We start from the raw sequence: 27,403 nt of genomic DNA on the forward strand, positions 1-27,403 counted from the left end.
GACCGAAGCGTATTGCCCTCCCGTCTCCCTCCCACCAGCAGTTAGAAAACGTTGCTCATGAACTGCAGATTTCTGAGGCTTTCCCGTTTGGCACGGGGTCCCTCACAAAGTGAGGGAACAAGACGGGAAGAAGGCTGGCACACTGCACCTCAGCTCCTTCTTCTGTAACGTGGCGTCAGGAATAGCACCTGCCCCATGGGGCTGATGCCCCGTGAAGGTCTAAGTCCTTGGCGCAGTGTTTGACAGAGTCAGCACCTACACACGCGAGCCATTGCGACTGTCACCATCACCTTCGTTACTATTGTTTTGGTGGTGGTCTTGGTCGTGTCGGACTCTCAGAAATTTTCTAAGAGGAAAGAAAATGTCCTTAAGGAAGTGAAATGGAATTTTATCACAGCTAACACTTCTATGATGTTCAACTATAGTTGTTAAGACACAGGGGTACAGGGCAGGCACGGTGGTCGTGGTGTGTAAGGGACAGGGTGGTTTGGGGGATGAAGACGTAAAAGAGGGAACTTTAAGGATCGTTACTTTCCCAAAGCAATGGCTGCAGTGGCGGTGGGATGACTGAGGAACCTGCCCGGTCCCCTGTCTGAGACTTTTTAAGGCAAGGTGACAGACTGCTGGAGAGAATTCTGCTGTGGGGATGTGGGGATGTGGGGATGTGGGGACCCCAAGGAACAAGGACTGTTTTATGGGTTAATGAACCATTGCACATATTTGGGGGCTTCCATCCTTCTGTCCTTATGTGATGGGTTTGGGCAAAGTGCTCGTCTTTTGTCTGATGGGTTGGCCTTGGGGTGCTGCCTCGTGCTTCCAAACTTCCGTACCTTCTGCCCAGGGCTCCCCTTCTGCCCTTCTTCGTACTCGTGCACAGAAACTGTTAGCGTGACAGGCAGGTACATCCAACTGAGGAAAACTGTTTATTTTTACTTTCTGGGTATTATGAAGAGGCTCTTCCCTTAGACCTACTTTATTAATAGCAGTCTAGAATCCTCTAACCTCCCTCCCTCGTTGGTTGGGATTTCTTGGACACTTGTCCTATATTTTGCTCCCAACATGATCCCAAGCGCCCGTTTCTTACCCTTCCTAATCTGTACGGGCCCCACTCCATTTTGCCCTGGGCCTGCCAAGTAGAAGCCTGAGTATCCCAAGCCTGAGTCATGTCCTAGCACATTCCAGATGAACTCCTTTTAGGCACAGCCAGTTGGTTCTCCATTTCCTGGGAGCTTTGCTCATGCTCCTAGATCCTTGATAACAACACATTTATATGAAGAGATCAGATAATATTCCAAAAATATTTTAGTAGCTTAGCCCCAAACTCTTTGGTTACATAACTTATTAGTCCAATGGCCACATAATGAAACTATTAACATTTCCTGGAATTAGATTTTCCAACATTTGAAAAAAAACAGAACAATAGGGCCAGTGGAGAATTGTTTCAGTGTGCAGGCAGCCCTGTTTCTGGTGCTCAGATGTTGATCTTGGGGAGAAGTCCTCCTCATTTGCCCTCTCATCGCCCCGGCCACTCAGATGATGAAGCGAGGGTGGCTGCCTGACTCCGAGGAAGACTCAGAAGCTTTGGGGGAGGAAAACAATTGTTCCGGCTTGCTGAGCTCCTGTGCAGCGGCATTTAGAAGTTAGATCTGATGTACCTTGCACTTTTTAACTCCTCTGGGACCCCTTCCATTTTTATCTCTGCCCACTTGGAAAGGTGGCACATCAGACCTAAGTTAAAGTAGCTAGCTAGTTTAGAATTTAATTTCCTCTTTTGTCAATATTAGGATTTACATTTTATGATATGCCTTGAGAAATTTTTATGTACTCTGAGGAGATTAAAGTAGTTGTGAATTGATGGTCTCAGAGTTGGGTGAAGAATAATCGACAATGGCTTGTTCCTTTCTTCAAAAAAAGATGTTAAACATTTTCTGCCTTTTCCGGGTAAAGGTGAGTATCGCACTGTCTCTCCTACTCAAGACGACTATCTCATGTTCTGTCAGAAGGAGTCTATACTTTTCCTGTGGGGGCTCTCAATCTGGGGAGGGGTCAGAAGAGCTGTTCAGGTCACATTTTTATTCCAGTAGGAGTGGGTCTGAGGATACTTTTGAAAATCAGAGACCACGAACCCTTCACATGTTTTGAGCCCGTTATAAATGGCCCTGGACATTGCATGTTACACACCTTTCTTTTGCATCACGTGCTATATCGTCCTGCACAAGATCAGCGAGTCCTTAGCTATCTATTGCTCGAGCTGTTGCTCTTGGCTTCCAGTCGGCTTGGACAGTGCCCTAGGCTGTGGTTGTGACAGGCAGCTTTCGGTCTCTTCACGGATAGTTCACCCTTTCTCTGTGTTGGAGGATCAGTGAATCTGGGCTCCGGAGCCCATCCAGAGGCTAAGAGATGGAAGAGGAGGAAGATCGCACGTAGGGAACCTTTGCGATGCACACCCAAGGCCTCCTTCACCCCGGTCCTCAGCAACACAGCCTCCCTCTCCCTAGTTCCATTTTTGGCCGTCCCACCCATGCCTTGGCAAGCTGAAACACAATCTTTCCAAAGTCGCCAGGGAGTCAGCAGTGTTACTGAGTGCTCGGTGCTGCTCTGCTCAGTGTCACGGTGTTAATGGGACCTTGGGGGGTGCCTTTGGCAAGTCGGAGCATCCAGCAGACTTACTGGCAGGATTCTCTCCACACCAGCCAAGGACATTTTTGTTTCTTCTTTTCTATCCTGCTGGGTGAGTATAACTGTCCAAACAGAAGTTGGATATTTTCCTTTCTCTGTAAGTACTGTCCCCTAGGAGCAAGACCCAGACTGACCCATACTTGTGTAGGTCTCTCACAGAATGTCATGGGGTTGAAATACAATTTGTGAAAGACCTCTGGCATTGCTTTTCGGAGTCGTGAAGGGTGGGGGAGTTATTCTTCCAGCTGCATTAGAAGGAATATACACGTAATCCGAAGATCTCGATTGGCTCCGCCATTTCCAGAGGAATGACCTCGGGAAGGGCCCTTCATTTCTCATGACCTCAGTTTCCACATCTATAAAACGGGGCTACAATATACTGTGTTGGCCAACAAGTCCGTTACATTTTTTTTCTATACAATGGCTCTAGTAGTGCTTAGTTGTTTTTAACTTCATTTGAAACAATTTTGTTAGATTGTATTGTGACAGCTGTCATATCAGCGTGCATTAAAAAAATCAAAATTGATGAATTTTTGTTCAGCCATTTAAATATTGAAGATGGAAGAAAATATGCAACTTTTTCAGCATATTTTGCTCTATTATTTCAAGAAAGGTAAAAACACAACTGAAATGCAAAAAAAGATTTGTGCAGTGTATGGAGAAGGGGCTGTGACTGATCAAATGTGTCAAAAGTGGTGTGTGAAGTTTCTTGGTACTATTGAGATTTTGGCCAAATAATTCTTTTCTGTGGGGCTGTCTTATGCATTGGAAGATGTTCGGCAGCACCCCTGGCCTCTACCCACTAGAAGCCAATAGCAGCAGATTGCCGACATTCTCAAAATATCCAAATCAATAAAGTTACTGGTGAACATGAACAATGTGTCTTTTATTTTATGGAAAAAAATGGAACAGACTTTTTGGCCAATCCAATGTAAACTCTCTAAGGTTGTTGTGAGGACCTAACTAGAGCATTTTTGAAAATATTTATACTCTACAAACTGTAAAGGGTGATGTAAGAGTTTATTGCTGTAAATCGATCATTTTAAAGTATGACTTTAAAAATGACATATTTTTAAAACTTAAAAAGCTTCCTGCTACTTCCCAGGGGAGTGGCGGAGTGGTGGCAGTGTGGCGAGGAGCAGTGTACCGCCGATGGGGACGCAGCACAGGCAGGCCTCCGCATGTGCTTTCATTCATTCAACAGAATGTATCGGGTTCCAAGCATGGGGCACTTAACTCATGTGCTGAGTTATAAACACACACTCACATGGGTTCCCGAATCTGGAAATATGAGAGAGGAGTTAGTAGTTTTTCTCCCACCTCTGACACGCATCTACCCAGTTCTCACCCACCCTCGAAACAGGTAGCTGCTGTTATTAGTTTCTTATAAACATTCAGTGAGCATTTCCATCCGACAGACAAAGTCACCGTGCATTGTTTGCTGCCTTTGGCACAAGTGGCCCCGCACCGTGCGTACTTTGCTTCGTTCATGAGGATGTCGTGGTCTTCCCATGTTGATGCACACACAGTTGCTTTAAATAGCTGCTTAGTATTCCACCATATGGATTTGTCCCAATATATTTAATCAAGTCCCCTATTGACAGGGAGTTAGGTTGTTTCCAATACATTCCTGTTACAAAGAGGACGGACATATATAATATTACACACACCTCATTTTGTGGGATTGTTGAGTTTGTCTTTAGCAAACCTTACTGAGTACCCCCTGTGAGGCAGTTACTGTGACAGTTAAATGTTGAGCAAAATACGAACTCCCTAATCCATAAGGTTTATAGTCCTCGTGTTGGTGGTTGACACAATTAAAAGATCACATTAATGACTTTATAATTTCAGATGGAAATTAATGCTACAAAGGAAAGAAAGGAAATAATCAGGGAGTCTGGCCTAGACTTAGAGATAAATAAAGCCTTCTGTGTTGCGTTGATTTTGGAGCTAAGATATGCTGGATGAAGAGGCATCAGGGGAGATGAGAGCAATCCAGAGAAGGACACTATATGCAAAGGCCCTGTGGTAGGTAGCTGGGTATATGGTGCCTTTGAGGAAATGAAAGGCAGCCCCTATGGTTGGAGCAAAGGGGATGACGGAGAAGGATGAGGAAAGAGCATTAGTTAGGACCAGGCCAGGAAGGGACTGATAGATCCTGGTGAGGATTTGGACTTCGTTCTCACAGTAATGGAAAACCTTTTGTTTTGAAAGCAAAGAGTGATAGAATCAATCCACATTTTGAAAACACCAACAGGATTGGAGGGGATCCAAGTGATGTGGTAAGAACAGGTAGTGGTTGTTATAAAGCTACCAGATGGATCTGGACTTCGAGGGAGGCAAGGGAATGAAGTAAAGTAAATAAATTTGGGAGTGATTTAGGAAATAAAATGATAGGTTTCTCTCCTCTTCCTCATCTTCCCTCTCCTCCCCATCTCTCCTCCTTCAACCCTTCTCCCTGTCTTATTTTCCGAATTAATATTTAAAATGCACATACCCATACAATTCGCTTTTTATGCTGAGTTTCGACAAATGCTCATAGTTGTATAACCACAAGTACAACCACCACACAGAAAACTCCCATCACAGACAGCCTCCCGTGTGCCACGCCTGGGTAGTCAGACCCTCACCCAGCCCAGCTCCCGGGGACCGCGGAGTGGTTCTGCGGCCCGGCTCGCGTTTGCCAGATGGTCGTGTGAGTGGGGTCGTACAGTGTACTGCATTTGTCAGTCTGGCTTTTTTTATCTTAAATTTAGCAGAGTGGACTGGAGATTCACCCATATTGTGTGTGTCAGCAGTTCACTCCTTTGTAATTGCTGAGAAGAATCCCATTTTAGGGATCTACCCGGTTTTATTTCTCTGTTTATCAGATGAGAGATACTTAGGTTGTTTCCAGTGGTAGGCCACTGGAGCTTCTATACACGTACAGGATTTTGTGTGAACATGAATTTCAGTTTCTCTTGGGTCAATACCTAGGACAGATTTGCTGAATTGCAGGTAAATGTGTGTCTAATTTTGTAGGAAACTGAGAAACTGTTTTGAGAGTGACTCTACCATTCTGCGTTCACATTAGCACTGAATGAGAGTTCAGCTCTGCATCCTCATCAGTATTTGGTGTTGGGGAAAAAAAAGAAAAGAAAAGTGGACATTCTGGTGTGTGGTTGTATCTCATTTTTTAAAAAAAGATTCTACATGTAAGTGAGATCATATGGTATTTGTCTTTGTCTCTTCTATTTCACTTAGTGTAATGCTCTTAAGGTCCATTCATGTTGTCCCACATGGCAGAATCTCCTTCCTTTTAAAGACTGAATAATATTTCATTGTGTTTCCATATCACAATTTCTTTATCCACTCATCTGTCAACAGACGAAGGTTGTTTCCATATCTCGTCTGTTGTGAATAATGCTGCAATGAATAGGAGAGGGGAGATGTCCCTTCACCTTCACCTACTGATTTCTTTTTCTTTCTTTTTTTTGGTATATACACAGAAGAGGGATTGCTAGCTATTATGGTAGTTCCTTTTTAAATTTTTTGAGGAATCTCCATAGTGTTCTCCTTAGTGTTTTCCATAGGGGCTGTACCAATTCACAGTTTCACCAACAGTGCACAGGGGTTGCCTCTTCTCCACATCCTTGCCATCGCATGTTACCTTCTATTTTTTGGGTAACAGCCGTCCTCACAGGTGTGAGGTGATATCGCATTGTGATTGTGGCTTGCGTCTCCCTGATGACTAGTTGGCTGTCTGTATGTTTTCAGATCTTCTGTCCATTTTTAAATTGGACTATTTGTTTTTTCTTTTCTTTTGCTACTGAATTTACATATTTTGGATACTAAACCATTACCAGATATATGACTTGTAAATATTTTTTCCCATTCTGTAGGTTCACTTTTCATTTTGCTGATGGTTTCTTTTGCTGCCCAGAGGCATTTTTGTTTGATTTAGCCACTTTGTTTACGTTTGCTTTTATTGCCCTTGCATTTGGTGTCAAATCCAAGAAAAATCATTGCTAAGACCATGTCAAGGAGCTCTGCCTATGTTGTCTTCATGGAGTTTTATGGTTTCAGGTCTTATGTTCAAGTCTTTAGTCTATTTTGAGTTGATTTTTATGTTTATGGTGTAAGATAGCAATCCTGTTTCATTCTTTTATATGTGACTATTTAGTTTCCCCACCATTTATTGAAGTTTCTTCCCCATTGTATATTCTTGCCTACATTGTTGTAAATCAACGGGCCACATATGTGTGGGTTTAATTCTGGGCACTCGGTTCTATTCCATTGATCTATGTGCCTGTTTTTATGCCAATACCATACTGTTTTGATTTCTGTACCTTTATAATATAGTTTGAAACCAGGAAGCACAATGCCACCAACTCTGTTCTTCTTTCTGAAGATTGCTTTGGCTATTCAGGGTTTTTTTATACTTCTATATGAAATTTAGAGTTGTTTTTTTGAATTTTTGTGAGAAATGCCATTAGAATTTTGATAGGGATTGCATTGAATCTCTAGGTTGCTTTGGATTCTAGCAATCTAAAATACAAACATTTTAACAATATTAGTTTTTCCAATCCATGATCTTGGGATATATTTTCATTTATTTTTGTCTTCTAAAATTTCTTTCATCAATGTTTTGAAGTTTTTGGTGCTCAGATCTTTTACTTTCTTGGTTAAATTTACTCACAAGCATTCTATTCATTTTGATGCTGTCATAAATAATATTGTTTTCTTTTTATTTTTTAAAAATTGATTTTGAGAGAGACATTGGCTTGTTGTTCTACTTATTTATGCATTCATTGGTTGCTTCTTATACAGGCTGACTAGGGATCAAACCTGCAACCTTGTTGTATAAGGATCACACTCTAAACGACTGAGCTACCTGGCCAAGGTGGGATTGTTTTTATTTTTATTTTTTAAATTTCTTGTAAATAGGTCATTGTTGGTGAAAAGAAATGCAACTGATTTTTGTATATTGATTTTGTATCCTGCAACTTAATTGGATTTATTAGTTGTAGTGTTTTGTGTGTATGTATGTGTATGTTGCCTTTAGGATTTTATACAGTGCATATAGGATCATGTCACATGCAAACAATTCAATTTCTTAGATAGATAGGATTAATCAGGTTATCTATTTCTTTTGGTCTGTTCCACTGTGGTAGTGCAGATCTAGGGTTGGCCTTAGGGCAAGGCTAGCTGAGAAAAAAAGAGAAGAAAAAAGGAAGAAAACCAGGGACTTTTTCAGGTTTTAAAACTTTTTATTTGCATATTAAAAAATTGTGTATTCCAGTAATTAAAATAATTTTAACAAAAAAATGGCACTCTGATTAAATTGCATTGTACAGCCTGCAGGACACCTTGGACCAGCTTGGCTTTTACTCTAGATTTCACTGTTGTCCCACCCAGCTCCTCCCTTCACCAACAACATGCAAGTTCTTTCCCTGCCCTGCCAGCCAGAGAGGCAGATGGGAGAGGCAGGCGCGATCTTCATTGTCAGTAGTTCTGATGTGAAAAGGGGCAGCACACTCATTTTAACTGATCCAACGTCTTTGCAGCTTACAGAGTTAAACAGCTAAAGGAAGTAAAATAAGAAGCCAGTGCTTGTGGAGTGTACAGTGCATATTGGCGGTGCGGGCCTCATTACGGTTCGCCTGCTTGCTTCTCCTGTTCAATCATTTCTTTGGAAGGCAGTAGATTTTTCTCATGCATTTCTGTCTTCTTCAATTCCAACTTATTGAATTCTCAATCTTGGCCATATCGGGTTCATCAGACATGGTTGCTGAGGAAGCCGAGGGAGGCGCCTGAATGAGAGGAGTCCGATCTGCTCGGTGATTGCCCCAGATTCCAGGGACTTTTTTATACTCTCCAGCACATTGGGGCCCTCTTGCTGGCTCTTCTGGATAGGAATAGGGAATTCTCCTGGAGATTTTGCTGTGCAGTTCCATGATTCATCCCCCATTGGTTCAGGTCCCATTGCTGCTAGTTGTTTAGTTTTCAGAGTCCATAGGTAGTTGCCTTTTGTATTATAAGCAGAGAATTTTGAACTGTATTCAGTAGGAGTCATACACATCCAGCTTACTTCATCTTGACTGGCAGTAGAAGTTGATATTTCTTTCTGACTGTGCCCATTAACAACATTTAGGCCATGGCCAGGTAGCTGAGTTCGTTAGAGTGTCGTCCCAGTACGCCAAGGATGTGAGTTTGATCCACGGGCAGGGCGCACGCAGGAATCAACCAGTGAGTGCACAAACAAGTGGAGCGACAGATCGGTGTCTCTCCCTCTCTCTCTCGCCTTCCTCTCTCTCTAAAAGCAATCAATCAATAAAAGTCAAAAAAGAACATTTGGTCAAACTTGGGTAGAACATCCTGCAGGGAGGGAAAGAACAGTATTTAATTTCAGATTATCAGACACAAAGAGTAATGGGAAAGATGATCTGTAGTTTTTAAAGTGAGATTTGAGCCCCAAATGGATCAAGAAAATCAGAACTCACTTCTTCCAGATCATCCATAACACCCTGGAAGTATTTGATTTAAAATATTCCCGGAAGTTTGCTGAGACAGTCAAGTTCACCAAATTATTTGTTCAAGAACAAAGAGACCCCTTAGGGATAGAGGAGTATAACTTCAGTTTAATAGGTATTTGAGCATCTGTTAAGTATCACTTTTTCTGTATTCTTCTTTGATACCATATCAAAACTCCCAAAAGTGATAATTTCTTAAAAGTTACAGTGCAGAATCTGAAACTTTATCAATGAACTTTTTGTATTCCTACATGAACATCCATTAGTCTCTCTTACACTGCAAATAAATGTTTTTCCTGTGCATGATTTTGTAACATGATGAATTAGCCATTTAGAAAATTCAGTTACATAGATCTTGCATATGTCAGGGCTTTTAATTATAAATATTAAAACATCCTACTCATTAATATACCACCAATCTCATCAAGAAAGTCTTTAAACACTGGGCAGGTCAAGCACACAGGGGCAAATTTTCTAAAATTCTAATTTTTGCTTGAAAGCTTGAATTTTATCACTGGCAACAAATAGTTGTTTTCTTTAAAGTGGCAGGTTTACTTCATCCATTTTTAAGAAAATGTCTATCAAATACTCAAATCTGAATACCTATAGTTTGTCATTCATTCTTTCCAGTAAAATAGTGTCTCATGAAGAAAGCCTCTAGTTCAGCCGAGAACTCATGACTTAGCGCTTCCCCTTGACAGCCGTCACACTTCAATAAGCCGCTGAGGTGCTTCATGTGCGCTTCCGATTTCTCTACACGGAGGCCACACACATGTGCACCCAAGGTCAGCATTTAATTAATGAGTTTTACTGTTTCATCAAGGACATTCTTAAATGCGCTTTTCTTTTCTTCCCACGCAAGGCACTGAAGAACACAATGACTATTCGTGTGATTTGACGCCACTGCCTTGGCTTGCTCTGGGTGCCAGCACTTTCACTCACCTTTGCTTTGCATCAATAGTGCAAATGTCGACACAGTAAAAAAGACATCTTAGTATTATTCTGGAAATAGATGTGATCTCGTGAACCCCCTGAAAGGATCTTGGGATCCCCCAGAAACCTGCAGACCTCAGGGACCCTGCTGTAGACCAGCTCAGGGGTGACGAGAGAACGACGCGAGAGGAGAGGTTACTGGTGATGAACACTCAAGGGTGGGGATCCTTTCACAGTCTGGGCTACGAAAGGGGGATGTGTGACCTCTCAATTTCAGAAGACCTGGAGAAAACACTCATTGAAATGATTTCAGCCATTGGGCTTCTAGCATCGAGGATAGTGGGAAGTTGCATAGGCAGGTCTGGGTCAGGTTGTGGGGGCTGTGGGTACCTTTGGAAAGAATCCAGTGCTGCGATTCAGGAGTTCTGGATTTTAATCTGGACTGTCCCTACTAACTAATATTAATCTAGGGCAAATCCATTAATCTTATGTATCTTTGTGTTTAGCACATAGTACATGCTCAATAAATACTGTGTTCGTTGAAATTGTTATTTCATCTTGGGAAAACTAAGTGGTTATATTTTATTTTCCTGAGGGCTCTATAGACACTGGAGTTACTTTGTTGTTACTCTCACAGCTGACGTGACTGAGGCCTGATAAGGGAAACGTAAGGCACGTAGACAGTGACAGAACTGCAAGGAGGCCACGGTCTCCTGACTTGCAGTCCAGGCTATTTTTGTTCTCCTTTGTGCCTGCTTACTGGTGTTCTGCCTCCCACACCTGAGAGACTGTCTGCTCACACAGTAACTGTTGCTCTCCTGACCCACTTCCTACCTGCTTTCCTCTCCATATCTAGCTGGGCTGGTTTTGTCCTCCAATAATGCTGTTAGCACACACTCATTTTCTTGGTGGCACTTATCACGAATACAGTTAAGCAGTCAGCTGGACAAAGTTCTCATTCTGGTTTGTAGGGGAGACTTCACTGAGTGTCCTCATTTCTTACGTGGTAACAGTCTGTCCCGAAGCCTTTCCAGAGTACCCCAGTACTTACATACTGAGATGGAGGGGAAGAGATCAAAATGAACTCTGGTCTTCCGTCCTGGGTCTCCTTTGTCCCCAAAGAGGAGAGTCCTCCATCCTCCACCTGGCCCCATGAAGACTCCCCAGTTCCTGGAGTTACTATGGAAATGTGCTCCAGTACCAAAAGGAAATTAAAGCATTCTGAGAGTCCTGCAGACTAGCAAAGAGAAGTTCTGGCTTTTGTTCCCGAAGTCTGTGGTTGCTTTCTTCATTAAATTCTTTCTCAATGTCTCATTGTCCCCATGTGGACATGGAAGCTGAATGTGTTGAGTCTCCTTGCAGAGCTTTGCCAAGAGGCATGGGAGGTTTTTAAGCTCTCTGGTCATCAAGCTGTGGTTTTAAATGAGAAATGATGATCATTTATCTCCTTTCTGCCTTGCAAGCTGAAAATCTGCCACCATCTGAGCTCCCCCTGTGGACATCTTAGCTCATGCAGACTTCTCTTGGGAAGGGGAGAAGGGTCTTTGCCTTTATGCTTTCTTCTTCCCCACACTCCTCCTCCCCGAAGATCCTTCGCTTCGGCATCATCCCGTCCCATTGCCCAAGAGCTTCAGCTCTCCTTTCTCAACCCGTACTGTGTGGTTTTGCAGACAAGTGGGGACATATCTGGGCATCAATCACAGTGGTTAGAAAAAGCACTGCCTGTGAATCTTGGGCAGAGCTCTCTTGTCTCCCCCCACTGCTCTGGACAGACCCTCCAGGAGGCTGTCAGGCCTCAGTTTCCCTGGCTGGATCTCATCTTTCTTTTACTGAAATCGGCTGTGACACCTGGCAGAACCACGCTCCCTCTGAGGGCCTAGGCAACCCCAGATGCCACCGGCATGTTCCAGGGTAATTGTCTTCAGAGTGCACGCAGGCCACTCCATTTACATCGTACAGACACAGGAGGAAGAATGTCAGGGCTCGAAGTGAGCTAAGAAGTCATGTAGTTCAGCCCCTTAGTGCAACATCACGAAATAATTTTATAGGAAAACGAAGACTCACTCCACAGCTACAACTGTTAGCATGTGGCCTAGTGATGCTGTTTTGACTTTAAATAAAATAATCATAATTTCAATGGTAAAAATGTTTTTTAAATGTTAGTAGAAACTAGCACAGGGTTCCAAAAGCGTGCAAACCTTTTCATAGTTTTGTAGTAAAGCAAAACTGTCATACCGAAAGTCGAAGGCAGTGAACCAACACATACCTGCAATTAAGTGTGCGTGCATACACAGAAAGGAAGGGAAGGGCATTCTTGCACAGTATCGGGTGGTAACTCTGTGGGTGCTTTCTTTGTTATTTCTATTTATTTGACCTGAGGAGAGGGTCCTTTTTCCATTTCCTTGTTCTGTGGCTGGAGAGAAGTGTCGATTCCTGTTTTCTGGGAAACGGTTGTAGTTGTGTCTGGAGACCAGCATGGTCTCCCTGTGCTGTCTATCTGCCCATCTTTTTGTCTTGTTTTCCACTCTGGGTTCTCCCAGCAGCCCCAGGCTGTCCACCTGCCCGGTGCCTCCCGCCTGGCCCCTTATCAGTGATGAGTCCACCAGGCTGCACAGACTTCTTTTGCTGATCTGTGCCACACCACTGACCCCAAGGCTCTGCGGGACAGTTGAAACTGATCCCAGGGAATAATTCAAGTTAAAGTGCTAAAGAGTAGTAATGGCATTATTTATAAACATGTGCATTTTAAAGCTTTTGGTCCCTTAATTCTAAGAAATGTGAGTGCAACAGACCACTCAAGCAAGAGGCAAAAAATAGCTTTTCTTCTCTGGATGATGCATTGAATCACTCAAGCTATGTAGTTGACACCATCCATGCACCAGCCACGCGGAGCCCAGGCCAAGTCCCTTCCTCAGTCCTGCTGCCTAAGGCAGATTATGCCCACATGTACTCCGGGCCTGTCTTTTGTGAGTATTTCTCTGTCTATAATTAGGTCATAAAGCTACTAATTAAAAGGCTTCCTATCTTTTAAATCCAATTCTTTTGCACAAACAATAGGAACTTAATATGTGTTTGTCAAAGATGAAATATTACTAAGGCGAAGGAGTCAGCAATAAGTCTTCCCTAGTGTTTGGAAACCGCTTATAGAGCCTTATTGGAAAGGCCCGGTGGAGGCTGGGATTTTGTGCTTCTTATAAACACCAATTAGCCGAAACCCTCCAGTGAAGGAGGTTTCTTCTCCCTCCAGCCAATTCATGTTGCAAATACCTTTCTCTCATGGCCGGAATTTCTGCTTACCGCAGAGACCTGCCCGGGAAATGAGCCTTAGGTGCTCGTGGTCAGCACTGCCGTCAGCTACTGACTCCAGGGGTCGGCGGATTTGCTCTCTTCCCTTGAGAAGCATTATCAACGCTGGTTGGGACAGCATTTAGGGATGCCAAGATGAAACAGAGAAGGCACTGCTTACGGTCCTGTGGACACTTGACAGCGGTGAATGCCCTGGATCGGAGCAGGCCCTGTGGCTGGGCCTAGTGCTCCTCCAGACAGGTTCTGTCACAGTAGGCAAGTCATTCAACTTCGCTGAGCCTCTGCTTTTTCTATAAAACCGGGATATTTTCACAAGGTTACTTCGAGATTTAAATGAGATATTCATGCAAAGAGCTTGGCACAGAGTGAGAAAGGACCAGCTGGTGAATGGGAGCTCTGTAATTTGGTAGATTCCCAAATGCGTTCGGCATTTGCATTTTGGCCCATTAAATTGCCATCTTGGAATGGTGTGTGGGGGGTAGAGCTTTCAGATCAAGAAATTTGGGTTCCAGGTGGACACCTCTTTATTTTTTTAGCAGAAAATATACTTTGTTTATTTATAATACTTTATAAACAATCACACTGTGCAATTTTAACTTAATAACAATTTTTTTCTATGAATTTATAGTAAGCTATATTACGTCAATGAGTTAACGCAAGAGTGAAGATGAATAGGGTAGAATAATTTCTGGAAAATGTTACATTACAACACTCGATGCAAATATCTGTACCATAAAAATTTACATGCCACAGAACATTAATTTATAATTTTAAATATGGCATAAAACACATTAATTTAAAAAGCATCAATAGTAATTCTATTATAAACCAATGAATTACTCAGAGGAATATTTATTAAAGCTTACTAAAAATCAGTAAATATTACAACTACAACTGAGCTAAAAAATTATAAGTAAACTAAACAATTGTTTGTAAGGGCCAAAAAGTAAATGGAAGGGCAGACAACACTTTCTGAAGACTGGCAACTGCTTGGCATTTTGAAGCAGCTTCAATAATGTGACTCAACACCCTACTGAACGCTTCCGTAGTGCAGGGCTACAGCTAAATCTATAGAATTATATCCTGAGTCAGTTTCAATGGTTGGGTCAGCTCCATTTTCTAAAAGCATTTTTACACATTTCACATGATTTCCACGTGCAGCATAGAGCAAAGTTGTGCCTCCATTCCATCATATGCGTTGACTACAATGCCACAATCACGCAGCATTTTGACAATACCTGCGTAGCCTTTGCTACAGGCCAGAGGCAGTGCAGCCTCTGCACCTTTTCCTGAGAGCTGGGGGTCAGCACCATTCTGAAGTGAAAACCCTATCACAGCAATTGGACTGTGTGCTGCAGCCCACATCAGAGGGGCGAATCCTCCTTCATCCATGTGACTGATAACATTGTCTCACAGTTTCTTGTTCCATACGAGTAGCCAGGTAGAGCATCTCTCGCTGAGCAGCCAACTGGTGATAAGGAATTGACTAAGAGAGGTGTGGCTGAGACCTCATTTCCTCTGTGCTCATCGGTTAAGGGAGCTGACTGTTTTATGGGTGGGAAGTGCTTAGTTGCTGAGGGGTTCCTTACTTGGACCCCCAGAAAGGAGATGCATGGATATTGCATTCAGCTTTAAATAGGACAGATGCCACCTCCAGGTCAGAGACAACCTGATCTTGAATATTTTGACTACCCTTTTCTTTTAAGGACTTCGCCAGTCAAGAACACATACTCACACCAAGTCGATTAGGCACTTTGAATTTCATTCCCATGGCAACACCCTGAGCTGATCCTTCGGCACTGGGTCCAGCTGATGTTCTATGTTAGCGTCTGGCATGCCCGGTAGACTGGCAGCTGGGACACGCTTCCATCCTCCTCTGGGCTCCACGATCCGGATGAGCTGATGTAGCCAGGATTTCAACTGTAGTTTCAATAATTAAAACATTTCTTCATAATTTCCCCTGGGTTTTCTAAGAGTGGTATCTAGTGTATTCTTGAAATTAAAATAATCCACGGCAGGCGGTCCCGAGGACAGCACTGGGAGGCTGAGCCAGGGGGAGTGCCAGCCTCATGGCCACCTTCCGCAGCCAACAGCGCTTCAGGCCTGTCCGTCTGTGGCCAGAGATTCACTATAGGCCCCTGAGTCCCAGCTAGCTCAGTCTTGTGACTTCACTTCTGATTTCTTCTCTCACTTTCTGGACAAAAAAACATTTCACATCATTGCCTCCAAGAGACTTTCCAGGTCCTTTCCTGTCACTGTGCTTGGCGGTGCTTACTGCCTGAGGACAAGAGACACATGGTCATTTCAGGGGGCCACTGAGTCGACAGAGCAACCCCCCAGCCTCGCTGTTGGGTTTCGTCTCCTCTTCCCCATCCACCCACCCTCTTGGCCAGCCTGGACATCTCTTTAAATCTTGAACCCCAGAGGGTCGGCATGGAGGGTCAAATGCCTGGCGTGCTATGAAATGTCCCATTTTGGGGTGTGGGAGTCTCCCTCCAGGCAAGAGCGTGGGCTCGATTACTGCCGTGGAGAGAGCACTGCGCAGAGAGAGCTGTCAGGGCAAGTAGGCTGGCTGGATGCCAAGGCCTCCTGCTGCCACAGACGGAATGTCTGTGTCCCCCCAAAATTTACCTGGCAGCAGTCAGGTCTTGCTTTCCATGAGGTTGGTTCCTACCATTGCAGGAGCTGACAAGAGAGTGTCCTTGTCTGACTTTGAGGAATTGGCCTCGGGGCAAAGGGAAAGTGCACAGAGCCCTGGGTCAGGCTTTTACAGGGATTCAGGGTGGAGATCCTACCACTAGGAGAAATTGGGCCTTTCAACCCTCTCATCCATCCTTCCTTTCTCCTAGAAAGACCGTGGGGGGGGGGGGTGCGGGGAGGGGGTCCTGTTGGCCTGGAGGTACAGCCCGGCTTTGGTATTCCTGACTATGAGCTCAGCTCACAGCTCTTCCGTGACTCATAACTGGAGCTCATTGTCCTGCTCCACACCTCTGCTTCCAGTAGTTCATGTTCTGGCCAGGTCGTAATTCCCTGTCCACTCACCCCTCCCTTCCCAGTACCAGCTGAAGGGTATTATGAGGTGGCGGTTAGATGGATAAAATGGCCACATAGAGGATTTCCCAATTCCCTCTGGTTGAAATCGCTGAAACATAACAGTCTACCATCAATCAGCTCCGTCCCCTCTGCCAGTAGAGATAACAGCAGTAAACACACACTTTGAGAGCAAAACAGGAGGAGTGGAATATGGCCAGTCCCTGCCAGCGGGGCAGTCATTTTGGCGGCTGTGGAAACAGACCTCTGGCCTGCACCGAAGTGTTCTATTCTTGTTCTCTGTTGATGACGCCTCTCGTGGAACACGCCAGCCACCAGCCGGCTCAGCCACGCCCAGAAGGCAGCCCGTCTCACAGATGGAAACTCCAGACAGGAAGTTTGGAAGCCTTGCCCTGTTTTCTGCCTGTGATGATATTTTGCTCACTGTACTCAGCAGGACTTTCCTATCCAGCGTATTTCAGCAGATTTGAGATTTGGGATGCTCTGTTCATCACCCTTTATCTCCCGCTGTTAGAGGGAGATATTGACTGTGCCTTTGACCAACTATGACCTTTCTAGAATGCTGCCTAGTTCTTGGGTGCTTGCATTTCTCTTCTCATTTGGCCTTCATAATCATAGATGTCATGACAGATGAGAACATGGAAGTAAGTGACCCACTCAAGGTCACAGAAGTTGTTAGCAGCTAAAGAAAAATAATTCAAATCCCGAATGTCTGGTCTGGTGCCGTCATGCTACTTGGGGAAAAGCTGGGGTCGTGTGCGTGCGAGAGGCCTTGGGATATGAGACCTGAGTCAGGTGTGCCTGGGAGCCCACAGTCTAGGCACACCTTGATTTTTTGCACTTTGTAGATATTACATTTTTACAGATTGAAGGCAAGACCCTCCACCAGCAAAAAGATGACCATTTGCTTCATTGCAATACTTGCTTTATTGCTGTGGTCTGGAAATGAACCCATGACAGCTCCGAGGATCGAATGTGCAGTAGAAGTTGGGTAACATGCAGTGAGTGGGAGGGGAACTTACATCTCACTGACATGGAGGCAGCGACACCTTTCTGGTAGCACTAGGAACCCACCAAATGATTGCTGCCTTTGACCTTGTGGAGGAGACTTCCACATTACAAGAGCATGGTTGGATCCCCTTACCTTTTCCTGAGCAGGCAGCGCTGCTTGAGACAGGCCAGAATTGGTGGCATCCCCTGAAGGAGCTCCATCAGGGCTCAGGAAAGAGGCGGGGCCATGTGCTGCTTCCTGCTTCTGTGCCCTTTTCTGTTACTCAGAAATTGCTCAGGAATGGACTTGGTTGGTCCCTGTGGAGCCTCCTCCCTGCAGCCGTGTGACTTTCCCTGGGGGCTGGGCTGCTGCCGTGGGCTCCATACCAGGACTCAGGGCTGGGCAGGGGCTTGCACTGTGTTATGATATTTTGTCTCTTGCTTCCCCAAGGGCAGGTCTCATCTGTTCTCCTTTCCCTGATGATCCCTCAGACTGTTTATTAGCAAAAGAGGCCTCAGGTCTCCTCCTGGTCCCTAGCAAAGCACTTGGTACCTAGTAAGGACTCAATACCTGGTAGCTGCTGCCCTTGTTCTTATGACCTCCTTTATTTCTCGCAACTCCATAAGCAAGGTGGTGATGTCCCCATTGTGCAGATGAGGCACCAGGCTTGGAGAAGCCTACCTGGTCCCACAGTGAGTAAGTTGCAGTGATGGGATTTGAACCCAGGCTTGAGCACATCCACAGTCGGTTTCTTTCTGCTCTATCAGCCTACTTCCCCTGCTGTCCTGCTCATGGCAAGCCAAGCTGATTTCTGGGATTCCTCATTTTAAAAGCATCTGGGACACGACCTGGGGGCTAAGTGCTACAGGGCAGATTTCTCACCCACCCTGGTGGAAGGGGACTTGGCAAGAGCTAGGAAGGTGTCAGGGCTCCAGCTTAGAGTGGGAGGTGGCTTCAGGTCCAGTAGGAAACTTGGAAAGCCAGGCTGGGAGACAAGGCAGAAGTCAACTGTGTGGTCTGTACCTGTGGCAGAAGCTGGGGGAACTTGCCCCTGGCCAGCTTTAGAAATTGGTGGTGAGGTATCAGTGAAGCCCAAGTATGCTGTGCACTCCTAGAGTCTAGGCCTTCGTGGCTGTGAGTACTATGTCAAAAGCACATGTCAAAAACAACAAAAGCAAAACAAAATCACAAGTGAAATTTGGGAGGGGGGTTGCATTCGAGGCCTTGGGGAGGAACAATGAGTGTGCTCTGGTTTGTGGATGGCGTGAGGTGACAGTGTGACAGTGAGGATTTCGGGCCTGAAGGCAGTGGGGGTGAGAGATGGGGAGAAGATAACGCTCCCATCCTGGGAACTGATGGTTGCAGCTGGGAGCCAGAATGAGTCCACTTGAAGACCAGGGTTTGGCGGCAGGTGGGGGTGGGAGGAGGCACAACACTCAGGGGACAGAGAGGGGGCCATGGGAAATGGCGGTGGGAGAGCAGTGTGGCGGGACCCACATGCAGAGAGAGCCAGGAGGAAGAGGGCAGCAGTGCCAAGAAATTCAAGGTGTGGAAAGGACACTGGATTTGGCCGGGAAGAAGTCATTGAGGGCCCCCCACCCCCACCCCGGGCGCTCTCTCCTCCCTTTGCACATCTCCGCCTACCGCCGTCTGCAAAAGAAGCTGTGCTCTGAGCCAGTGATCCCAGGGCCTCAGGGAGCAAGTTGTGTTCAGAGTGCAGGGCCAGTTAAGACAAGAATATATCCTCATTCATTTTAGAAAAGACATCAGCCGGTTTTGTTTTCTGCCCAAACATGGGTTCAGCTGAACACAGCAGCCCCTTTCCTGCCCATCTCAGCGACGCACTCAGAGTCCTGCTACATGATGGAAGCTAGTGCACAAGGCCCCAGGGGCAGGGAGGCAGCACACAGCTTGGGATCTGATTCCACTTGGTAACATTCAAGGACTCTTCTTCCCTTCAAAATATGATAACTTGGATAGATTTATGTGTTGGAGTAATTAGCCCTGACCCTATGCTTCTAAATAGACAGATTCCCTATTACAACTGCAGACACTGAGAAGCTGAGAAGTAGAAGGGTTTAATGAATTGTCTGACTTTGCAAAGGACTTTATAATTGCTTAGTTTATTAGTTTGTTGAGTGACTTTTAAAGAACTTTTAACAGTCTTGAATTTGGGTAGAGAGGTAGTGCTTAAGAATAAAAAATAGGTCATTACAATAATGAAAGAATCAATATAATTATCTTCTTTGCCTGGCAGAAGCCTCCAAAGTTCAGAAAATTAAAGTTGGGACTTCTAGTAAATTAGGCTATTTGCTAAATGGCACCAAAGAAGTTGCGTAGTGTATGAAAGCAGCCTTTTCTTTTTTTTCTTTTATTTCTATTTTTTAAAATTTATTTTATTTTATTTACTTTTTATTGTTGTTCAGGTACAGTTTTCTCCATTCTCCCCCCCTACTCCCCTCACCCCATCCTCACCTCCCCCCATCGATCCTACCCCCTTTTGGTTTTGTCCATGTGTCCTTTATAGTTGTTTCTGAAAACCCTTCCCTCTTTTTTCCCCCCATTATCCCCTTCCCACCTTCCCTCTGGTTACTGTCAATATGTTCTTTATTTCAATGTCTCTGGTTATATTTTGCTTGCTTGTTTGTTTTGTTGATTAGGTTCCACTTATAGGTGAGATCACATGGTATTTGTCTTTCACCTCCTGGCTTATTTCACTTAGCATAATGCTCTCCAGTTCCATCCATGCTGTTGCAAAGAGTATAAGCTCCTTCTTTCTTTCTGCTGCATAGTATTCCATCATGTAAATGTAGCATAGTTTTTTGATCCACTCATTTGCTGATGGGCACTTAGGTAGCTTCCAGCACGTGGCTATTGTGAATTGTGCTGCTATGAACTTGGGGTGCATAGGTTCTTTTGGATTGGTGTTTCAGGGCTCTTAGGGTATAATCCCAGCAGTGGAATTGCCAGGTCAAAAGGCAGTTCCATATTTAGTTTTCTGAGGAAATTCCATCCTGTTTTCCACAGCAGCTGCACCAGTCTGCATTCCCACCAAGAATGCACTAGCATTCCCTTTTCTCCACATCCTCTCCAACACTTGTTGTTTGCTGATTTGTTTATGATGGCCATTCTGACCAGTGTGAGGTGGTACCTCATTGTGGTTTTAATTTGCATCTCTCTGATGGCTAGCGATGCCGAGTATCCTTTCATATGTCTCTCGGCCCTCTCTATGTCTTCCTTGGAGAAGTGTTTGTTCAAGTCCTTTGTCCATTTTTTAGTTGGGTTGTTTGTCTTCCTGGAGTGGAGTCCTGTGAGTTCTTTATATATTTTTGAGATCAAGCCCTTGCCGAGGGATCATTGGCAAATACGTTTTCCCATATGGCTTGTTCTCTTTTCATTTTAATGCTGTTTTCTTTAGCCATGAAGAAGCTTTTTATTTTGACGAGATACCATTTGTTCATTCTTTATGTCCCTTGCTCTAGGGGACATATTGATGAAAATATTGCTGCATGAAATATCTGAGATTTTATGGCCTATGTTCTCCTCTAGGACTTTATGGTATCATGAGTAATATTTGTCTTTTTTCCACCTTGAATTTATTTTTGTGTATGGTGTAAGTTGGTCATCGAGTTTCATTGTTTTGCATGTAGCTGTCCATCTGAAAGCAGCCTTTTCAAGGCAGAACTGCTATGTTGTGGGAGGTGGAGAGAGTGTGGGTCCACATCATGCCCCACCATGGGTGGGTCACTCAGGTCATTGGGCTCAGAGCATTGGAGGCACTTGGGAGGGAAGGAATGAACAGAAGCACAGCAGCTAGAGATCTGGGACATTGTGCGGGTTTGTGTATCGTGGACACATCACTTAGCATTTCTGGGTCTCAGTTGCCATTCCAGAGTCCATTTGGGATAATAAACCCTGACTTCTCCCTAGGTTTGTTGAAACGGCTCAAAGAGATAAGATACGGGTCAGTGCTTCCAATGCCATCAAGTACTATACACACAAAAGTATGGTGAAGTCTCTCCATTTTTAGAAAATGCTGGGGTTTCAGCAAGCTTAGTAAGTAGCCACCAACTTCCTCTCCCATGATCTGATGTAATTGCATTGAAGAATGCTTTTTTTTTTTTTTTTTTTTTTTTTTTTTTTAACTGATCGAGATGTTATGGGAAGGTGAGAGGAAGGTGAGAGGGCTGTTTTCCAACTCAGGGTCTGATGGACTCACCCATCCAGGCAGGCACAGGTGGTCCCGGAAAACCACAGCCCATGTCTTTGGGCTCTGACACTCGAACATTTTCAGCTTTGATGAGAAGACTCGGCAGGGAGCTCCCTGTGCTCACTTAGCTCCAAGAGGATAAGGAGAGAGGGTGCGAATGAGCGAGTTCCTGTTCCCAATCCACCAATCTGGATTCAATCCCCATTTCTGGGGGATGTAAACAAGGGGCCTGGAGAGACCAGAAACAGACCTCTGATGAAGAATCCACCACACAGAAGCGAGATGGCAAGGGAGGCAATTTCTCCCCACAGATACTGCCACTTAGAAAGAACTCAACCCCTAAGAGCTGATGCTGTGGTCTCTGAATTTATTAAAACCCATTTGCACCACTCCCAGATGTTTCCTGTCCATAGACTGTGACAGATATATTGAGACACAGCCTTAGGAACATCTGGGGAGAGGTTGGCAAAGAGGACATATAAGTAAGATGCTTGGATAGATTTCCTTTCTATATTGGAAACTTCATGATGTGTGGTCACAAAAGAATGAACTCTCGGTTTGCTTTCATAGAACTCAATGATTTCTCATCCAAAGTGAATGATATTTCGAGTCTCATTTGGGTGGAGCGTACCTTCTCCACATATCATTTTATAGCCCATGTAGAGGAATAAAGACTTCTTTTGGGGGAGAGACATCTCTGGGTTCTGTTTCGCATTATACCTTCTTATAGCTGAAACCCCCACACTGCTAGTGTCCACAAGTTAATGCACTGGTGGGAACATGAGAAAAGAAACTAACAGTTAACAACAGATTACTACTATATTTACGTACTTTGACTCTCATGGCTACTCACTTGATTTTACCAAGATGAACTATTAATGTCAAAACCGTTAGAGTTTGATAAAAAATAATTATTTGCCTTTCCAAGTACCTGTGACACTTTCAGTGACTTACACCTGTAATCTTTCACACACAAGTAAAATCAAAATCTAACAATCTTTCTCACCCTGGCTGGTGTGGCTCAGTTGGTTGGAGCATCATCCCGTACACCAAAAGTTTGGGGGTTCGATTCCCAGTCAGGGCACATACATACCTATGGTAATGGGTTATGGGTTCAGTCCCTGGTCAGTGTGAATATGAGTGTCAACCAATGTTTCTTCTCTCCCACCAATATTTCTCTCTCTCCCTCTTTCTCTTCCTCCCACTCCCTCCCTTCCCCTCTCTTTAAAAATCAATAAACATATTTTTAAAAATCTAACAATCTTTGGGAGTAGAAATCAGAAATATGTATTGAGCTGTAGTTGATGAACTTGCTAATCATTATTTCAAGATTAGTTGTGATGTGAGAGTGTGTGTGATTATAAAAGTGTATGAACATATAATGTACTATAAAATATTTGGTGTTTGGAAGTCCTCTTAGTATTTCTTTTAAGTTTTATGTATAAGCTTTAGACCCTAATGCCTGCGTGTTCTTAGTACATTTGCCACATGTGATTGTAGGTAAGTCACTTGCCCTCCTAGTCTCTTTCTTCATGTGTGAAGTAGAGTTCATTATATTATTAGGGATGCCTTTGGCTGCAAGTAAGAGAGAAACCTGGACTCAGCTAATTTAAAACATTTAATACATTTCCTAGTGAGGACTGTATTATCACATGAGGTAAGCCAAAGCTCTAGCAGTTCCAGACACAGAATCAGGGCTTGGGTCCCCTCTTGGCGACTCTCTGGGCTTGGCATTCTCTCTGTGGTGCCTCTCTCTTCAGGCCAGATTCCCTCATGGTTGCAAGAAGACTGCAGCAGTTCTAGGCATCAACTCCAGACCCAACGAGATTCAAAAGAGGGAGATAGTCTCTCTTCCTCTGTGGCTTTTTTAAACAACAAAAAAAGTATTCTCATGAAGAACTTCTCCCTCCTCACAACCAGCAGACTTTCTCTCACATGTCATTGGCCAGAAGTGTGTAACATGCCTGTACCTAGCATGTCTCCTTGACTAGTTTAGACCAAAAGGACCTGCCTCCTAGGTCAGCCCCTCCTGAAGTAATGGCCATGTGGAAAAGGGTGAAACTTTAATAAAATTGTGGTTTATTAGGAACAGAAGAAGAATTTAAACAACCAACAAAATAAACCCTATAGGATTATTGTGAGGAATAGATGATATAACGTATGGTTTAATGAGTGAACACATACAAAAACTCTCAAACAGTGCTTAGGACGTGGGAAGTACTATATACATGTTTGTTTATTGTGGTGAATAAATGGCTCATTGGCAAGTCTCAGAGTGTCATACCAATCTGAAATAGTCTTATGACTGGTGTTGTTTTATTAGAGGTAACAGGAAACAGATGGACGCCCAAGGTAGACAAGAGGGGAAATCTCACTGATGCTCAGAGGCAAAGAGGAGACAGTGAGCAGCTGGCCCGTATTTGGTCATGGTTTCTACACTGGGAGGAGTTAGGGCAGCTTTCTAAATAAAGAAAAACTACTATTGCCCAACGCGTTAATGAATTCCAGTCCCAATAGTCTCCTCTTTCCCACAGCTATTTTTTTTCACTATTTGAAAGTGGTATTTATTTGCCGAAGTATTTTAAAAACAGCCAGAGGTCTCTTAAATAAAAAATAAAAAAGAGATTTTATTTATTTTTAGAGAGAAGGGAAGGGAGGGAGAAAGAAAGGGAGAAAAACATTGGTCATTTGCCTCTCACACACCCCCAACCGGGGCCCTGGACTGCACCCCGGGCCTGTGCTGTGACTAGGAATAGAACCAGTGACCTTTTGGTTTGCAGAATGATGCTCAGCCCACTGACCCACACCATCAGGGCAGGTTTTATTACTTTTGACAGGGGAAGAATGGAGGTGAAACACTGTGTGTTGTGTATCTCTGTATGTAAGTTTAAATATCCCTTTATGAAAGATGCACATGCTTATAAGAAACCGTATAAGAGCTATAGTGATCCTAGCCAATAAAAAGGAACAGAAAAAAATGGCTTCTTGAAGCTTTTAGCTATAACTAAAAATAATCTTCCTAGTCCGTGTTTGAAACCTTACTCCAGAAAAAATTTACTCTGTGTATCCTGAATGATTTTAGAGTCCATTGTCATTCTATGTGACTTCAAGAGGGTCTCTGTTATATCTGATGGTGTTTTACATCCTTTGGGACAGGCTTTGTTCTGGCCACTTGACTGGGCATTTTAAACATAATGAGGGACAATTGTAGCTACTGTTTGTGTCTTTAAAAGAAAAAAAGGAAGATGCAGTTCTAAAGGTAAAAGCTTATTTCACGTTGACACATCAAGTTTTATTTTTATAACCTCAAAGAGATTTGGAGGGTTTATTGATTGTTATGTATTTTTCTTAAATACAAAGCAAATTACTTTAAAGACTGGGTGTCTGTTGGACAGGAGAATGTCTTCTCAATTCCCTTACCTTCAGGGCCACAAAAGAAGACATGGAGAAATCTTGGAGGTCTTAATTCTAGCATGAAAACAGCAGTTTCTGTTTTCATCCCTCTTGGCCTTACATCAAATTTTACTTCCAACCTTCTCAGAAGGCAATGTTCCATTATTTATAATTAATCTCGTAAAGCTGATGTTTGCCAGTTCTATCTGAATTAGCACTGAGCATCCACAAGTCCAAATTATGATTTCCCCCTTTGTCAGAGGTTTACAGTTTTCCCCACACATACTCCCTCAAAGAGGGGTCAGAGGGGTATTCCTCTACATTTGCAGAGTATTGTCTGTAAAGCTGAGACTGTGGCTGGCTCTGGATCCCCAAGGAGAGGATTGAAATGGAACCTCTACTGATTTTGGCTGATTACTTTGGATGGGAGGTCCTTTCTGCTTCCCTGGTGCTATGAGCTTAGGCTCCACTGACTTCCTAATGCTAAGCCCTCCTTTAGACGTCAGTCTGATGGACATCGCCAGCTGTCCCAAGTTGCTCCACGCTTGAGAGCAATACTGAGTGGTGCTAGGGTATATCTATACAGTGATCACAGGGCCTTTGGGAAGAAACAATGGAATAAACACCCAGAATTATGGGTGCTAACATCTTTTCAAAGGCTCATGATGACCATTTCTGTTCATAGATTTGTTCCATGGACTGTAGCTGGGATAATTTAGGACTGACAGAAGTTTTTCCCCCTTTCTCCACTTTTCATGCTACTTGACTCTATTCTTCTTTCAAGGAAATACTAGTCTTCAGCGAGGACCTGACCACCTGCTATGTCCTTTCCTGATGCATTCTCAGGAACAGGTTTAGTGGGTAGCAGTCACTTGGGCAGGCTGTTGTGACTCTAGGTTTTCACAAAAGCCCTGTGATGTGTATACTGTTACTACTCTGGTGTCAGAGATGTGGAAACTGAGATGAGGTGGGATTAAGCCACTTGCCCAAGCCACTGAGCTCACGAGGGCAGAGTCTGGGATGGGGCTTGGGTCTGTGGGATTCCAAACCTGTGCTTGTGTGTAGCACCGCAGAGCTGTTTCTGGATGGAGCTAAGTGGAGGGTGTATTTCTAGGTTCCTCCCCCGCTGTTAGGCACTTCTGTTCTGCCTTCTGCCTACTTTTTTTCCCCACTGAGATATCATATTCTTTTTTTTTTAGCTTTTTAAAAAAATTTTATTGTTATTCAATTACAGTTGTCTGCATTTTCTCCCCATCCCTCCACCCTACCCCATCCGAACCCACCTCCATCCCCCACCTCCACCCTCCCCCTTGATTTTGTACATGTGTTCTGTCCTGTAAACCCCTCTCCCCACTATTCCCTCCCACTCACCTCTGGCTATTGTTAGATTGTTCTTAACTTCAATGTCTCTGGTTATATTTTGTTTGCTTTTTTCTTCTGTTGATTATGTTCCAGTTAAAGGTGAGATCATATGGTATTTGTCCCTCACCGTCTGGATTATTTCACTTAGCATAATGCTCTCCAGTTCCATCCATGCTGTTGCAAAGGGTATAAGCTCCTTCTTTCTCTCTGCTGCGTAGAATTCCATTGTGTAAATGTACCATAGTTTTTGGATGCACTCATTTCCTGATGGGCACTTAGGTTGCTTCCAGTACTTGGCTATTGTAAATTGTGCTGCTATGAACATTGGGGTGCATAGGTTCTTTTGGATTGGTGTTTCAGGGTTCTTAGGGTATAATCCCAGCAGTGGAATTGCTGGGTCAAAGGGCAGTTCCATTTTTAGTTTTCTGAGGAAATTCCATCCTGTTTTCCACAGTGGTTGCACCAGTCTGCATTCCCACCAACAATGTACTAGGGTTCCCTTTTCTCCGCATCCTCTCCAACATTTGTTTGTGGATTTGTTTATGTTGGCCACTCTGACTGGTGTGAGATGGTACCTCATTGTGGTTTTAATTTGCATCTCTCTGATGGCTAGTGATGCTGAGCATCTTTTCATATGTCTCTGGGCCCTCTGTATGTCTTCCTTGGAGAAGTGTCTGTTCAAGTCCTTTGCCCATTTTTTAATTGGGTTGTTTGTCTTCCTGGTGTGCAGTCGTGTGAGTTCTTTATATATTTTGGAGATCAGGCCCTTGTCCGAGGGATCATTGGCAAATATGTTTTCCCATACCGTTGGTTCTCTTTGTATTTTAATGCTGTTTTCTTTAGCCATGCAGAAGCTTTTTATTTTGATGAGGTCCCATTTGTTTATTCTTTCCTTTATGTCCTTTGCTTTAGGGGACGTGTCTGTGAGGATGTTGCTGCATGGAATGTCTGAGATCTTTCTGCCAA

At 44.0% G+C, this 27,403-nt stretch overlaps 1 protein-coding gene and 1 pseudogene across 1 annotated transcript in view; one reads left to right on the forward strand and one right to left on the reverse strand.

Moving 5' to 3' along the window:
- CCDC3 (coiled-coil domain containing 3) overlaps nucleotides 1-27,403 on the forward strand; it is an 88,105-nt gene that overhangs the window by 3,671 nt on the left and 57,031 nt on the right. The gene's annotated exons all lie outside the window — the stretch shown is intronic.
- Nucleotides 256-15,865, reverse strand: LOC139440870 (ankyrin repeat family A protein 2-like; annotated as a pseudogene).

Source organism: Desmodus rotundus, chromosome 4, assembly GCF_022682495.2.
Source record: "Desmodus rotundus isolate HL8 chromosome 4, HLdesRot8A.1, whole genome shotgun sequence".
NCBI classification, from domain to species: domain Eukaryota; kingdom Metazoa; phylum Chordata; class Mammalia; order Chiroptera; family Phyllostomidae; genus Desmodus; species Desmodus rotundus.